Here is a 17,147-nt window from a genome sequence, read left to right as displayed (position 1 = left end):
GAGACGAATACTCCTTTCTCACACAAAACCCCAACTGTGGCTCCACCACCATATGAGGAAAGGGATACGCCCACCAGAAGCTATCCACAACTACCAATCCTCAACACAGAAGGAAGATACCTCATGGAAGATGAAGATAAACAAATACTCAAGACAGGAGAAGCTAAAACCACGATTGTTATCTACGTGGACCATGTAGCCCATCAGGTGGAGTTACATCGCAAAAAAGAACAAACTTTGAAAGAGCAAGACCAAGAGACGATTAGAAAACTTAATCAGGTGCAGTTGAATAAGGGAAAACAGGACAAGGAAAGAACACAGGCTGTGGTTCTGCAAAACCTGCCTCAACCACAGACACAACCTCAATTGACACCAGTAATACAGGCTGCTCCTCAGCCTCCATACCCACAACCTCAGAAATGGAAAAAGGGGGGTCAAGGATATACTAGACAAGGAGGTTACAATCCAGAACCCCAGCAAGTAGTAAGACTGTGTCACTATTGCGGGAAAAAAGGACATCTGATCCGGTCATGTTGGAAAAGAGCCCGTGAATGCGGCGGAGAAGCCTACAAGGGACAATACCCAACTCCAATGAATACATCCCAGGGACGAATGCAATGGCCACAGCAACAACAATCACAGGGACCGGTGAACCCGAACAGGGGCCCGGAACGGGGGTTTTAGGGGTGCCCAGAGAATCTGAAAGGGGGGTGTCAGCTGGTAGTGTCTAAGCAGACAAAGAAGGATCCAAAAAATAAAGTTATAACTACAGAGAAGTCTGCAACCGAGAAAGGAAGAGACTGAATGTACCAACACCAGCAACATTTCATTCCTTCATCTCTCCCCTAGCTCTCATGCACACAGACACAACCGTACATCACATCACCTTGTGCCTCTTAAACCTGCAATCTTATTTCAACTGTAGATTGAGTTCTCAGCTGTAACAGGCAAACCAGCCAAAGAAAAAACACATAGCTAAATAGAAACAAAACTTTTACACAGATTTTATACTAAGTATATTTTGAAGACATAGAGACGCTATACACTCCAATAAAGTTAAGACGACACCTATCATGGCCTCCATCACGCAGTCGTCTGACCCTGAGATCCCAGATAACCACAAAGAGAGCTAGCTAGCATTAGCTAGTGGTGACACCAACGGGATTGCGAGGGAGGAACATATTGGCAGCGTTTCGTACAAAGACAACAATACTCTCTCTTAAGCTCAATACCTTAAGGACTCCTGTCACAGATATGGCTGCAATAATAAAGGAAATTGTCAGCCGAAACAAAAGGAGATACCAGGAAGATGGGTTTGACTTGGACTTGACCTATATTTATCCGAATATAATTGCTATGGGCTTTCCTGCAGAAAGACTTGAGAGTGTCTACAGAAACAACATAGACGATGTAGTACGGTTTCTGGACTCAAAACACAAAAATCATTATAAGATATATAATCTTTGCGCCAAGCGACATTACGACACCGCAAAGTTTAACTGCAAAGTTGCACAGTACCCCTTTGAAGACTACAACCAGCCTCAGCTGGAGCTAATCAAGCCATTCTGTGAAGACCTGGACCAGTGGCTAAGTGAGGATGACCATCATGTGGCGGCCATCCACTGCAAGGCAGGGAAGAGCCTCACCGGTGTCATGATCTGCACTTATCTCCTCCACCAAGGGAAGTTCCTGGAGGCATAGGAAGCACTCGACTTCTACGGGGAAGTGCGGACAAGAGACAAGAAGGGAGTCACAATCCCAAGCCAGCGACGCTATGTCTACTACTACAGCTACTTTCTGAAGAACCAGCTAGAATACAAGCCCATCGCTCTGCTCTTCCACAAAATGGTGTTTGAGACGCTCCCCATGCTTAGTGGAGGCACCTGCAGGGACAGTACCGTTAAAAACAGGAGTGACCCGATTCCTCAGGCCTTCAAGAAAGGGAATTGGCATTGGGATCCGCAGTTTGTGGTTTATCAACTAAAAATCAAGATCCATACGTCCAACACAGTGCACACAAGGCGAGGGGACAAGCATATGTACTTTGAGTTCCCCCAGCCACTGCCTGTCTGTGGAGACATCAATGTGGAGTTCTTCCACAAGCAGAACAAGATGATGAAAAAGGACACAAAGCCTCTCAGAAGAAGTTGCAATGTTGCCAGGAACGTGTAGTTTATTTTTGGACAATCCATAGCACACTGGACACTGTTGTGGCGATGAAGTTCCAACTTGGAAAAGACGACGATTGCTAGCAGCACTGAAATAGTTTACGATAGTTAGCTACAATAGCTCTGACGAATCATTTGAGGAGTAACAAGTGTTACCATTCAGAACTTTGACTTTAAGTTTAGTGATAGTTAATGTTTCAAAGTTAAATCTAACCTTTTTTAAGTAGGCTATATGTTGCTCATACTGAGACATAGAAGGAGGATACTTTGCGAAACTTAGCTAAACATATTTTGATTCACTTTTAACTGACTCCGCTCAGGAGCACAACTGAGATGTGGTAAGGTAACAGCCCATCACCGACCTACCAGGATGACAGAACCAAGACTTGAGAATTCCCATCACCTGAAAACTTCAGATACCACATCAGGAGGGAACGGAACAATTTTTGAGCATCCCCCAGCCAACTGGAGCAGACAGACCAGGTGCAGTTCTTTTGGTGACACACGAAGTGGAGTTAAAAGAGACAATTACTCCCAAAGACTTGAACATGTTGCAAGAGGAAGCAAGTGCACTAGATAAGAACTTGTGGCTTGTCAGAGGAGCGAGTCAGGATGCTACAGGCCTCTGGAGGAACAATGAGGGTTTGATAGTAGCACCTCCTAACTAGCTAGGACTGTTGATACATGACGCTCATGGGCTTGCCCATGTAGCGAGGGGGGAAGTGAGAAGGAAAATTACAAAAGAATACGGATTTTGGGCACCATACCTACTAGAACAAATTGACCATGTCATAGGTAGATGCACAATCTGTTTAAAAAACAATATTAGAAGAGGAGTATTAACTCCTCCAGGACACATCCCAACACCAAGTGGGCCAATGAAGGAACTAGTCCTCGACTACGTGAATATGATTCGCCCTGTAGGAGGCAAAAGATATTGTTGTTGTCGATAGATTTGTTGTCGATAGATTTAGCAGATGGGTAGAAGCATGCCCAACCAAAAGAAAAGATGCCCAGTCAGTTGCTAAATTTTTATGCCGTGAGGTGATACCACGCTGGGGAATTCCTGATCGAATTTCATCAGACAATGGCAAAGAATTTGTAGATAAGACGGTGAAACTTAACAACTCAAAAGTTAGGGATTAAACAACGCTTTGGTAGTCAGTACTAGAATTCCTCACAGATACAGTTACTGAGGAAATAGAGGAATTGGAGACAACAACAAAGCTAACCGGAAGTGGAAATGTCAATGGAGCTAACAACGTATAAAACACGATCAGAAAAATATCAAGAAGAGTTGACGAGTCCTAAGCCAGAGCCAGAATCTGTAACCGCGTATACAACTAACAGACAAGTGCAAACAACTTTAGAGTTTGAACCCACAGTGATAGAACAAGAATATACCACAGAGCCAGAGCCTGTCGACAAAGCTGAGATAGTGACCCCATTAGTTCAAGAAGAAATTGTTTCCACCATGAATGAGCCTACAATGTTTATGGTTGGACATGAAATTGGACCAACTCAGACAATGGAGATTAAAACTCAGAAGATGATGGAAACTACCACAATGGAGTCAGATGTAACACAAGAACTCACTATTGAGAAAAACCTCACAATTGATGAACAGATAACCAGGGAGGATATGGAAAAGAGGAGTGAGAAGGAGAAAGAAAAGGATTTTGAATGGATAAGAAAGGAGTTGGAGGCGATGAAGAAAGTCGAAGAGATGGAGAGGAAATAAATGAGAATGAAACAAGGTTAGCACAGGACTTAATTCAAGATCCACTGATGATACAAGCAAGAAGGAACCTCTGGTATCAATGGATGAAATACACTGGAGAGAATCATAGCAAAAAGACTGTTATATGTGCTCCAAAGCAAAAGAAAGCTCGTTAATAATCATGAATACCAAATTCAATTGGAAAAACTGTGGGGAGCTAAAAGCAGACTGGCTGAAGAGTGTGAAGGGCTCTGATGTTGCAGGAACAAGTTTGGGGATAAAGCCATTTCAAGCAATTGCCTTTGCCCCATTCTGCGAAGCAGAGTGCTTGCAGTTCCTTGGATCCAGAGAATACTATGACAACACTATAAAGAAGGACAGAAGAGTAGAGCACGCGGAGAAACTTGTGAAGACGGTGGGAGCCAAATGTGATGCTCTAGATGTACGAATAGATAGGAAATTAAAGACAATATCCCCTGGAACGGAGCTAACACTTGTGGGAAAATTTGAATGCTTTGAAAAAGTGGGAACTGTCGAAGTGGGTGTACTAGACAAAGAACTTTGTGAAAGTATATGGGATCTTTCGAACCTAACTATACTAGGAATGAGCACAAATGATGGAGATTGTGTGCCTTCAAAAATAGGAAAGACAGGGAAAATATCAGCAATCCTAAAGAAGGGGAAAAAAAGCTGGAATTCCTCCTAGCGTTTGCCCATACCACTATGCCACTCAAGCTGTAGCAGATCAATATTGGCTCTGTGATGGAGAACATCTACTGAACACCCTGCAGATAGGATGGAATGGGAGATGTGCTCGGGTGCAGGCGATCCAGCCTATCATTGTCATCCCAACAAAGGACTTGGAAGTCCAAGAACAATCTAAAGTTATGAGATCTCGGAGGGAATACAAGGAGGACAGACGCTTAGACAGTTTGGGAATTCCTAGAGGTATACCCAGTGAATACAAGGCTATAAATTCCGTAGCAATGGGATTTGCATCTTTCTTTCTTCCTTCAGCTGGAATAAATGTCAATACTGACTGGATAAACTACATCTACTATAACCAGCAAAGATTCATAAACTACACACATGATGCTTTAGGGTCTCTAGGAAGGCAGCTTGCAGCAACGAGTGAAATGGCTTGGCAAAACAGACAAGCACTGGATTTTCTATTGGCAGAAAAAGGAGGAGTATGCCACATGTTTGGAGAACAGTGCTGCACGTTCATCCCTAACAACACAGCAGCCGATGGACAATTCTCTATAGCCATGAGGAAGCTTAAACACCTGAGGGAGGAAGTTAAAGAGAATGCTGGATTTGGAAGCAAATGGACCTCCTGGATAGAGAACATGATGGGACAATGGGGAGCCTATTTCGCCAGAATAGGAGCCATCATGCTAGGCTGTGTGATTGTCTTAGCCCTCATAATCTGCTGTTGCATTCCAATCATAAGAGGACTAATCACACGAGGAATTGACAAGGCAATGAATACTCAGGCACTTCAAATGGCAGTTATGAAGGGAAGAAGAGAAGACCGTAAAGATTCAGGAATGCCTGATGACTATTATAGTCCTGAATTATATCCAAAACCTGGGTATCTGGATGACGATGACAGCGATGAGGAAGATGGAAGGGATTCTGAAGATTAAGTTGAACGATCCGAAGGCAAATCCTCATTTTGGATGAGGTGAAGTTCGAAGTTAGAGGCTTCGTGTTCAGCAAATCTCTGTCTTTCTCTATCTTTCTATTCTCTGTCTGTTACACAAACGAGGCAGTGGTAAAGACTGTCCTCATATGGGGGGTTATGTGCTAGTAACCTCTGACCCCCAGGTAAAGGTAAATCAAGCAACGAAGACCTGAAGAGAAGTATTTTCGTCATTCATTTATTACTCTGAAGTATTGTTATCACTCTTTATTATTCTTTGTTGAACGTATATGGGACTATGTATGTATCATAGAATAGTCTATACTTATGTATGTTTATGTCTATAGCAATTTATTTTAATCATATTAGCAAGGCTTGACTTAATGTACGAGTAGGTTTTTAATAGGACATTGAATAGACTGTCTATTGTTTAGAAACTGTTATTTGATAATTTCCACGGCTTAAGTTCACAATAATTTTTGTGGTTTACTTGTTATTTTTATATCCCTTTGAACCATGTTATACACAACTGCATGCAGTATGGTTAGAGTACGAGTTATACAATTTCTCTGTGTTGGGACTTTAATAAGTCCCAAAGGGGGGAATATGTAGTATATTTTGCTCTGACCAGAAGAAGGCCTAGTGGGTTAGGCCCTTGGAATGTTGCAGCATGCAGTTGACCTCTGTAGGTTGGGGGGATGGCAAAGAAGAGATAGAGGTGGGGGTAGTCTTAATTAGTTAAAGATGTGAACCACACCAAAAGGCACACCCTTATTTGGTGAAAACTGTAAACATCACCATCGTATAGGTTGAAAATGTTTAGGGTAACATGGACCTGGGAACTCCATGCCCAAATCTGGAAGACAAAGCAGGCTGTTTTGTATAAAAGACTGAACGGCTGGACTAGATAGGGGGGGACATTATTGACTGGACAGGAGCCCCCACATCTGGCCGTGGTATGTAATGATGAAGTTATGATTAATTAAAGACGATTAAATTGACTCATCCGGACCTCTGCAGCTTCCTTTCTTCATCTAAGTACATTTACTACAGTTGCATTTTAATATCATCTAAATCAATTTGTAACGGAATAGACATCGGATCAGTATGCACAGTTCCCCCAATTCCCATAGACATTTTGGTTACTCAAAGGACAATTTAAATCTTTCTGTCTCAGACATGACAGAGTGGCTCCCGTGTCTACTAAAAATGTAATCCTTTTCCCATCTACATTTAAACTTAATTGTGGAATCTCAGATGGTTTATCTGTAATATGATATTGTGGAGCATTAATGATACATTTAGTTTCTGTCATGTCCGACTCAGACCGTCATGGTTTCCACAACAAATTTGTAGGAGTTTCTCTCATATTTTGTCGAGGTGCATAAGTTGGCTGTGCTGAATTCAATGCAGGAGGCATGTTATTTCTCCCCATCTGTGTCGCGTTCCAATTTCCCCTCTGCTGAGAATATCCCCTTCTCTCTAAATCTTGAAGTTTTACAGAGCAATCACGGACCCAATGTCCTTCTCTATTACAATAGAGGCACACATTATTTGGTGTCAGTCCCCTCCCTTGGCCATTTCCATTAAAATGTCCTCGTCTACGCTGATTTCCCATGTTAGGTACGAATTGGGTGTTTCTATATTGAGGTATTGGCGCTTGATTCACAAACGGTATATACTGTGGCAATTGTACCACTCCTGTTTTAGGTTTTTGAGTCACAAATAACCCCACGGCTTCTAATTCTCTTATTTTCTTCAGGAATTTCACTGGTTTCAATGAGTATACGTGGTCAATTTCAATGTATTCAGCATCCATCCCGTTTAACATGGGGTATTTTCTCGATTTTTACATACATTTTTTCTTTCTCAATTTTTAGGCACTTCCATACAAAATAATACCCAAGTGTTTCATATCAATATTTTCAGTACAAACATGTTTACCCCAAGAGCACTGTGTGAAGAGGTAAGTAGGCCTAAACCTGAACATTTCGAATCCGTTTTTCAGAAATGTTTCAAATCCCATGTGAAAACATACCCTTACCCATGTGGATGAATTGTTTTGGTGCTTGAAATTCATTTATGAAGTCCTGAGCTACACAGAAATGGTATACAATATGAATAAAATACTAGACAGAATATAATCGAACTAATGGATCCTTGTAAACTTTCTTTATTGGTATCGGCATCTTCTCTGCTATCTGTCTCTGTCACTGAAATGTTTGTCAATGCCGACAACACGTGTAGCGAAGAAGATGGACGTGCGAATCGACCAATCACCGACGGTAAAAGGCAGTGTCTGAGCGACTCAACCTAGTCTGCTACCAAATTCACCAATTACGCAGGGAGGATGTGTAGCAAGCGGAATCGGCGGAATCCAAAGCTGAGAGTCTAACGATTCAGAGGATATTTAAACCATGTTTCTACGCCGTATTATCACGGAGATATTGATCAAAACATTTTGGAAACCCCTGAAAACGCGGCCGCGCGTTTGAGGTCCCGAAAGGGTTAAAAACATACTAGTAAAAAACGTGTCTTCCGCGTCAGTTATTTCTAACTTTGCGTCTTCCTTCCAAGTGTTTTGAAATCGTGTTGCAAATTCAGACATTGTTTCATTTGATTTGCGTTTGCAATTTAAAACCTGCGATTTATCGTGTTCTTGGCTGGCGTGTTCCTGTAAGAAATCTGTGAGCTGCTCAGTATGCGTGTCCTTGTGATGCTACTCTCCGGGTCTATTCCCTCTTGTGGCCCATCGTTATTATAAGCTAGTGTTTCACATGACTCTATTAAAGTTGCCATTTTAATATTAGGCATGAGTGTACTCAGAATGTATCTCACATCTTTTCCACTCATACTCCCATGTAATAATGCTGTGCGCCACCAATTAATGAAACCTCGTGGGTTGAACAATGGTTTTGGTGCATCTTTTATCATTTGTGATATTTCACTCAATGTCAAAAGGTTTGTCTAATACACAATCCTCTAAAACAAGTACAGGTGCCATCAGCCTACGACCACTACTCGCTTTCTTAGTACTTCTCATTGTATCTATCTGTTTATCTGCTTGTTCATCCAGTATGGACATTATTCCCTTGTTAATGTCCCACACTTCCTTGTCAGAAATATTAGATAACACGCCATTTATGTCTTTAGCATTTAGTAACATAGGATCTAATACAGTGTTTTTTTTCTTTTGATATCTTTCTATTGCTGTTAAAAAAAAGTAGTTGTCATTTCACTTGCAATGTAATTATGATTAACATCAACTTCCTTATCTCTTTTTAACAAAGCAAATATCTTTCTATATTCACACTCCATGCTTTCTCGAATGTATTTCAATTGTTCATTGTTTATGCGTGTTCTATCCCCACTGTATTTTCTTTCTACAGTCTGAAAGTATTTGTTGCAATTGTGTAGCCACAGTTCACTACATTCCTTACACCACTTTCTAAGTTCAAAATTATCTGTTTTAACTTTGGGAAATATGTTAGTAGCACAGATCTTTGGCGTCAGTATCTTATTCCTATTTCCATGCGATGTCTCTGCTTCTACAAATAGCCAATCATAGATATCGTCATCATCATTAACATCTACGCTATACGCAGGCGGATCTAATGATGGTAGTTTTGGATATTTATTGCTGACACTTTGAATCATCAACTTTGTTGGTTCAGCTGTCTGAATAGACATTGCTGATATGTTTTCATCTTTAGATTCAATAACGCTCTGTTCCATTTCTAAATTAATTAATCTCTTCATTTTAGTTTTCTTCCGCTCTTTTTTCATAATATTACCAGGCCATTGCAATGCCATCGAACTCCAAGCTTGAAAAACCTCTCTCATATAATCTAGATCCCAATTGGGGTTACTCACTGTTCTATTAGCCACAATGAAATCCTGCGCAATTTGTAATTTATCTTTTTCGAAACTCCCATCTAGAGGATAACTACCATCTGTCCATTCTGATAAGTCACTCAAGTAGGGTTCTACATAGAATAATCCGAGTTTTGTTTTTGATCAACATGTTTTTGATCAACATGTTTCAAATGTGGGTTTGTCTTCAATAACTTCATCATCGCTTTTCTCTCTTTGTGTGGCAGATCACGCTCATTTTTATGTTTCATTTTGACAGTTTTGCACTCTGGTGTTTTACTGGATTGATTCCTCATGATTCAAACACATGCAGTATTAGTATTTTAGTATCTCAATCCAACCTTCAATTCGAACTTATTCCACAATAACTTTTAAATTGGATTTTGTTTCGTATTATGTTTCAGATGCTGTGATTCAATATCTATGTTTTGACTCTTTCTTTCTCTATCACGCTAAGAATTCCTGTATTCTTCTATGTTATCACTTTATGTTATACTGTCACTTTATCGCATTTGGTCACACATGTACATTACAACAAAATCTGTGGATAGGTTTAAATCTTTCTTTTCTCACGCTTCTTCCTCCGACCTAAGTTTTTATAATTAAACTGATCAATAACTTGTCAGGGAAAGAAACACTTGCACACATCAAAATTACGGATGGCTTTAAATCCGTTTTTCCACACCTCTCCCCATGACCTAAGCTTTTATAATTGCCCGCAATGACTTGCCCCAGGGAGAGACATACACAAAGATCCTATCTTTCTTTTGTGTAATCAGAATCCAATTCTGCTCTTCGTCTCAGGATCCAATCCTGCTCTATGTACCTATTTATACAATCACTTGTACACATTCTACTGTCAACCTAAGCTTTATATTGACTTCTCAAATCTTGTCAACAATAGAACGCCAAATTGTATTTTAGTTTAATTTGATTCAAATCTCTATCTTTTATCTTTTGATTCACTTTAGACTTTTCTTTACTTCAACATCACATCATCATCCCCCTAAATTTGTTTTAAAAATGTGTGATTCGTTCTGGTTCAGCTGTCCTAGGCAGGCAGAAAATCATAGAGAATAATGAAAATCTGCTTACCTGTTTTTGCCGTCCCCAGAATCCTGTTCGTGACCCAAATTGTAATGATGATTTCTGATGTTGAAGAATGAAGTCACCAATGATGTAAATAAAATGGATACGCCTAATGAAAGTTGGATTAGGATAGTTTAATTCAGATCGATCTGGTCTCACATGAAAGATACATGGTCAATGCACATTTCCTGGGGCGTCCCTCACATTTATACAGTGAGACAAACAACTCTCAGGAAGTCTCTAACATTCCACATATGGCCTGGCGCCAGCAAGTCTGGGGGTCCTAGGGGCCCAGGGTATCCTGTTTCCAGGCTATACTATCATAACAAAGTCTGACACAATTTGGATCCCAGCTGAAATTCATCATAACACAGACAAACGACACTATACGCACACAAATGTGGGGGACGTAACACCCATAAAGAGCAAACCTGTAGGTATTGCGATACAAAAGAAATGTACAAACATTTTTTAGGTTTTCTTTTTTTCTCAACAAAACAAAAGTTGTACAATGAAACTAAAACTACGTGCAAGAAAGCACGTCGGCCAAAACATTCTCAGAACCTTTTTTGTGTTAAATTAACTAAATTATAACTTTGTACCATCAATGCCCACTGCATGAGGCGGTGGTTGTGGTTGTACATCCTATCTAAAAAAAACTAAAAGATTGTGGTCTGTATATACCACGACAGTGAGAATGCTAGAACCAACATGAACATTGTAGGGCGAACAATAAGGCGAGAGTCTCCTGTTCAACGGTGGAGTACCGAGACTGACAGTCGTTAAATTTGCGTGAAAAGTAACAGACGGGGTGATCAATACCATCTGCATCTTCCTGCAGCAAGACAGCACTAGCACCAACCATACTTGCATCCACTTCCAATTTAAATGGTTTACAGAAATCAGGAGCAGTGAGAACAGGAGAACTACAAAGCAGCGCTTTTATGGCGTCAAACACACTCTGACACTCAGCTGACCAACAAAAAGATACAGACGGGCTGAGTATACTGGTCAGAGGTGCAACAACACTGGAAAAGTTTCGACAGAAACTGCGGTAATAACCAGTGTGAAAACGTGTTCTTTATTTGAAGGAGAAGACAAACTACTTCTTACTTTTAGCTATTTATTTATATGTCAGAATTCTAGGCTTGTACAAGGACCACTTTTGGAGAAGAAAATCACAGTCAGCAAGCTGTTAATCTGTAACCAACCTTCCAAAAATGGATACATTCAAAATGTCACACAAAGCATTTACGGTAGAACAAAGTGATTGTGATTGGCTATTTGGTTGGGGAGGAGCCGCGGTTTAGACTTGGCTCTTCTCTCGTTGGTGTTTTAGGCTGGTCCCAGCCCCTGACACTCGATCCGTTCCAGGTAGAGATATCGCCGGTCCGTTCCCTCTGGGGAACGGGTTGACCTGCTGAAGAAAACATATACCTACTCTGATTTGTCCTTTCCTAGCCTAGTATTTTTCCATTACATCATTCTTGTGTTATGTGTGTGTTGCAACATCTATCTTGATGACCTGACCCTAACCTCTTCATGTATTAATCCAACGTACCATGGGACTAATGCTTGATTCATCTCTTTTATCAACAGGCCATCACATTAGTACATTTAACACACTGCAGTAATGTATTTTTTATAGCAATAATAAACTGTTTCTTATAATAATGATTTCCAACACTTCTCAATCAAGAGTTAATGATTACCAAACAAATGTTCCCTGTATCAGATGATTAAAAAACATATTAATTCAATTGATTTGCACATGAAATATCAAATACAATTATTAACAACTTTTCAATCAAAAGTTAATGATTACCAAAGATAAATATTTCGTGAATCAGATGATTAAAAAAACAAGTTAATTCAATTGATTTGCACATGAAATATCAAATACAATTATTTTAATCACCCTAAATAAAGAACTGAATAGCTTTATTTACTCGTCTGCTATTGAGCATTATAATGCAACTGTTTTCATAAAAATAATTTCTAACACCAGCCATGCCTAGAAACCTACGCAATTCACGTCGGGTGGTGGGTGGAGGAAAATATGTTATAGCGGAGACCTTGGCAGTAAGTGTACGGACTTCACCACGCCCCACCTGTTTACCAAGATATGTGACCGTAGCTTTCCCAAACTCACACTTGGCGAGGTTCAAGGTCAGTGACCCCTTAGCCAAACACTCAAACACAGTTCTCAAATAACTCAGATGTTCAGACCAGGTGGCAGAGTAGACAACTAGATCATCCAGGTAAGCGGTACAATTTGAAACACCGGCCAGTACAATATTTACCAGGCGCTGGAATGTAGCAGGTACATTGCGCATTCCAAATGTCATAACAGTATACTGCAGGAAACTGTCAGGGGTGACAAAAGCAGAAATCTCCGGAGCACAAGGAGTTAGTGGAACTTGCCAATAGCCTTTAAGCAAGTCTAACTTGCTGACAAATGTAGCTGAACCAATAGTGTCTATGCAGTCGTCTAACTGAGGCAAAGGAAAAGAGTCTGGCACCGTGACAGCATTAATTTTCCTATAATCAGTACAAAACCTAACTGTACCATCAGGCTTAGGGATCAAAATACAGGGAGAACTCCACGGACTGGAGCTGGGTACTGCCAACTTATTCTCCAGTAAATAAGTCACCTCCTGTTTCATGACTGACCTTTTCGACATGGTTACACGGTACGCATGCTGCTTGATTGGGGCAGCATCGCCAACATCCAAATCGTGCTCCAGGACAGTAGTGTGACTGGGGACATCACTAAATAGGCAGGGAAATTCGCTCACTAAAGCTAGAATATCGGCTATTTGTTCACTATCCAAATGCTCCTAAGTGAGATGGGAGAGACAACAGCATCTCGGTGTTGCACAAACGCGCGCACTGCTGGGGCGCATTACGCAACACTAAGCCATCCTCATCAAGACCATTAACAATGTTAAAATCGGCTACCAACGCGTCAGAGGCCACCGAAGAGACAGCGGGCCCGGCCATCTTATCAGTGGAGTTTACAGGGGGAACATCTCTAGCATGATAAAGCTTCAACATGTTAATATGACAGACTCGAGACGCACGTCTCTTATCTGGGGTCTGCACTACATAGTCGGTGTCACTTAGTTTTTTCTCAACCAAATAGGGACCTGAAAATCGTGCAGAGAGTGAGGATCCGGGAATCGGCAACAGAACTAAGACTTTATCACCTGGTTGTAAGGAGCGAAGAACAGCCTTTTCATCAAAATTACGTTTCATTTTCTTTTGGGAGGAAGAGAGCGCTTCCTTAGCTAGAGCACATGCATTATGCAACCGCTCCCTGAATTGACTAACATAGTCCAACACACTTTTGGAGCCAGACTCAGTCGACATTATCTGTTCTTTCAGCACCTTAGAGGGACCTCGGACAGTATGTCCGAAAACTAACTCAGCGGGGCTGAAACCAAGCGACTCCTGCACTGTTTCACGGATAGCACTACCAACGGAACACCCTCGTCCCAATCCTTCTCAGTGCCCATGCAGTATTTACGCAGCATGCACTTCAGTGTTTGGTGCCACCTTTCCAAGGCACCCTGGCTTTCAGGATGATGGGCAATGGAAATCTTGTGAGTGATTGCAAGAGACTGTAAAACCCTCTTAAATAACTGTTTAAAACCTCTTTAATTCCTAAGTGACCAGACCATGGGATATCATGGGCCAGGGACAACACCTTTTTACGTAATGCTCGGGGAACCACAATCTGAAACACCGTGCTCCAGATATTATTAGTACCAGCCCGGGGCTTCCACGTACGCATCAAGAGTCCATTGTCGAGAAAGTAAGCTACCTTCTTAGTTTTTGCTTCTTCTGGACTAATAGCGGCGGTAAAACATTTCATGAGACCAACATCCTCAGTTTGTGCAGCGATAAGCTTCACACGTGTAACTGGTAATTTCATCTCACTACTATCAGACACAGGTGTGGGAAACTGAGCCTTCTCACAGGAGAAGACTGGGGCGAGCACCGTGTCAGCCAAACCAATAACGTCGCCCCATCTACGTGACTGAGCACGCGTCACCACACAAGCAGGGAAAACCTCAGGGAATTCCACGGTTAAAACCTCGCAGCAAGACTGTGCCTCAGGAGTATCTAATACTTTCAACACCGGCATCACTCGGCCCCCCGCTATGTCATTTCCCAATATCATAGCTACACCATGAACGGGAAGCTGCGGCTGCACGCCTACTCTGAAACGTCCACTAACCAAATCCGAAACCAAGTGAACTTGGTGTAGGGGCACAGGCACACAACCCATTTGCCCAATGCCCTGCAGCAACACATTCGAACCACAGTAAGACTGCTCAGACCAGGGCAACACATCCCAGAGAATCAGGGACTGCGCAGCACCAGTGTCTCTTAAAATTTTAATCAGTTTCTGATCTGTCGGGTCTCCGGTAAACGAAACTAACCCCTGAAATATGAACGGCTGATAGGTGGGATCAGGAGAAACAGGAACACGGCTGGAGTCAGAACAGTCGTTTCCTAAATGTTTCTTAACTGTTTTAATTAAACTAACGCCTTTTTTGGTCGAAGGTTTATTTTTCAAAGTGAGACAGTCAGCAATAACGTGTCCTACCCTATGGCAATAAAAACACGCACGCTCCTCTTTCGAGCCTCGACTCACCACTGGACCCCGACTAGTTTGGGAAGTAGAAGGAATTTCTACACTCCTATTATCAGTGCGAGGGGTTGAGAACACAGTTTTGTGTGTTAACACAAACTCATCTGCAAGCACCGCTGCCTGAGAGAGAGATGTCACTTTCTGCTCATTGAGGTACACGACCAAACGCTCTGGGAGACAGTTCTTAAATTCCTCCAACAAGAGTAACTCGCGAAGGGAAGCATATTCAGTCGCCTTACTCGCTGAGCACCACCTGTCCAAAAGAGTCTCTTTCTCTCGAGCAAACTCAACATAAGTCCTATTTGGGGACTTCTTGTGTACCTGAACTTCTGTCTGTAAGCCTCAGGCACCAGCTCATACGCACGTAACACTGCGGTCTTAACCACATCATAACTGAGACTATCCTCAAGTGTAAGGGCAGATACGACCTCCTGAGCCTTACCAACTAACTTACACTGCAAAAGGATCGGCCAAACATCCATAGGCCAGCACAAAGACGCTGCAATGCGCTCAAACACACTAAAGTAGGAATCTACTTCAGTCTCCCTGAATGGAGGAACCAAGGCAATGTTTCTACTTACATAAAATTTGTCGGATGGCGGAACAGGTGGCATAGTCACTCCAGAGGAAGACCGCACAACAGGAGCCAAGACTGCCTCTCCAGCCTGCAACTACAGCTGCTGAATCCTAACCTCCTTCTCGATCTCGAGTCTCTTGACTTCGAGCTTATGCTCATACTCAATTTGCCTGCCGTGCGCCCTGTCCTCTTTCTCCAACTGGAGACGTGCTAGTCGAACCTTAAGGCGAGCGTCCATGCCCGACCCTACCCTAATTGGTTGATGGATGACCGCCAGATGAACCCATTGGTCGAAGGACAACAGGGGGAGTGACGGACGAAATGATGATTGACAGGGGGATGAACCAATACCTGGGAGAGAGACAGAGGGAAAAACAAACAGACAAACAACACCATACACACACAAATGTGGGGGACGTAACACTACACATGCACATTTTTGACAGATGTGCCAAAACACAAACCGCCAAATCAACTGAGCAGTCTGAAAATGTAGGTCTTGGAAAGTCTGGAATTTTGAAATGGAAAATGTATAGGAACCCTGCCTCACTCAGTTGTCGTATTTTCACTGTAAATTCCCCCTAGCTTTATGTTAAGTCTGTGGTTTATTTTTTTTGCTTACCACCCCCCCACCAGGTGCTGTATCCAGATTCAGCCAGTTCCATGTGATCCACCCCAAACCTGGAGACTTCAGAAACTCAGGACCAGGCAGACACCACCTCGTCACCCAGGTCTATCTCACACACACCGCATGGACAGGTGAGAACACTCGCACACAAATGTTTATTAATCACACATACTTTCTCTCATAAACACCATGCTGATAGATGAGACCCACATGCTCACACATTCAAACACGCATTGCTACTTCCTCAGTTCAGTCCTTACTCTCACTGTCTTTCATTTATACTTAATGTCTTCTTTCTATATTCTCTGTCAGAGCCGTGTCAGATCGAGGCAAGGCTGCTCCTGACCTATAGTTCTAGCTCTGGTCGTGTCTCCTCTAAGCCTGGGTGGAGTAACAGCACTGAGGGCCTTCCACCACCATAGCGCACCACTGAGGGCACCATCCCCTTCATCAAAGTCTTCATCATGCCCAAGCCAGCCCGCCGCTAAACCCACTACCAACATACTTCCTAGCCCGGAATCAACCTCAGTAGTCAGTTCTGGAAGATCTGTTAGAGCAGACATGAGTCCTTATTCTAGTGGCCAGAGAATTCTACCTGTTGTAATGAAAAGTGAAAAAAATACGGTTCAATGTTTACTCCCATCCTGAGATGGGTGACATCTAAAACACAAACAAATGGAAACTTAGGACTAATTCACAATTTAAGACTAAGACTGTTTATTGGCCATGCAATCAATTCTCGGAATGTGGTAATTTTTGCACCCCCCCCCTCCGAGACAATACACGT

At 42.1% G+C, this 17,147-nt stretch overlaps 1 pseudogene across 1 annotated transcript; it reads left to right on the top strand.

Moving 5' to 3' along the window:
* Positions 1-1,220: 1,220 nt before the first annotated feature.
* Positions 1,221-16,782, top strand: LOC310824040 (phosphatidylinositol 3,4,5-trisphosphate 3-phosphatase and dual-specificity protein phosphatase PTEN-like; annotated as a pseudogene). Its single transcript has 3 exons — positions 1,221-1,894; positions 16,369-16,491; positions 16,673-16,782. The product of its transcript is annotated as a phosphatidylinositol 3,4,5-trisphosphate 3-phosphatase and dual-specificity protein phosphatase PTEN-like (transcript).
* Positions 16,783-17,147: the final 365 nt, after the last annotated feature.

This window comes from Argentina silus, assembly GCF_951799395.1.
Source record: "Argentina silus genome assembly, chromosome: Y".
In the NCBI taxonomy this organism is placed as follows: domain Eukaryota; kingdom Metazoa; phylum Chordata; class Actinopteri; order Argentiniformes; family Argentinidae; genus Argentina; species Argentina silus.
The sequence above is the reverse complement of the archived record's forward strand: the minus strand, read 5'-3'. Positions and strand labels throughout refer to the sequence as shown.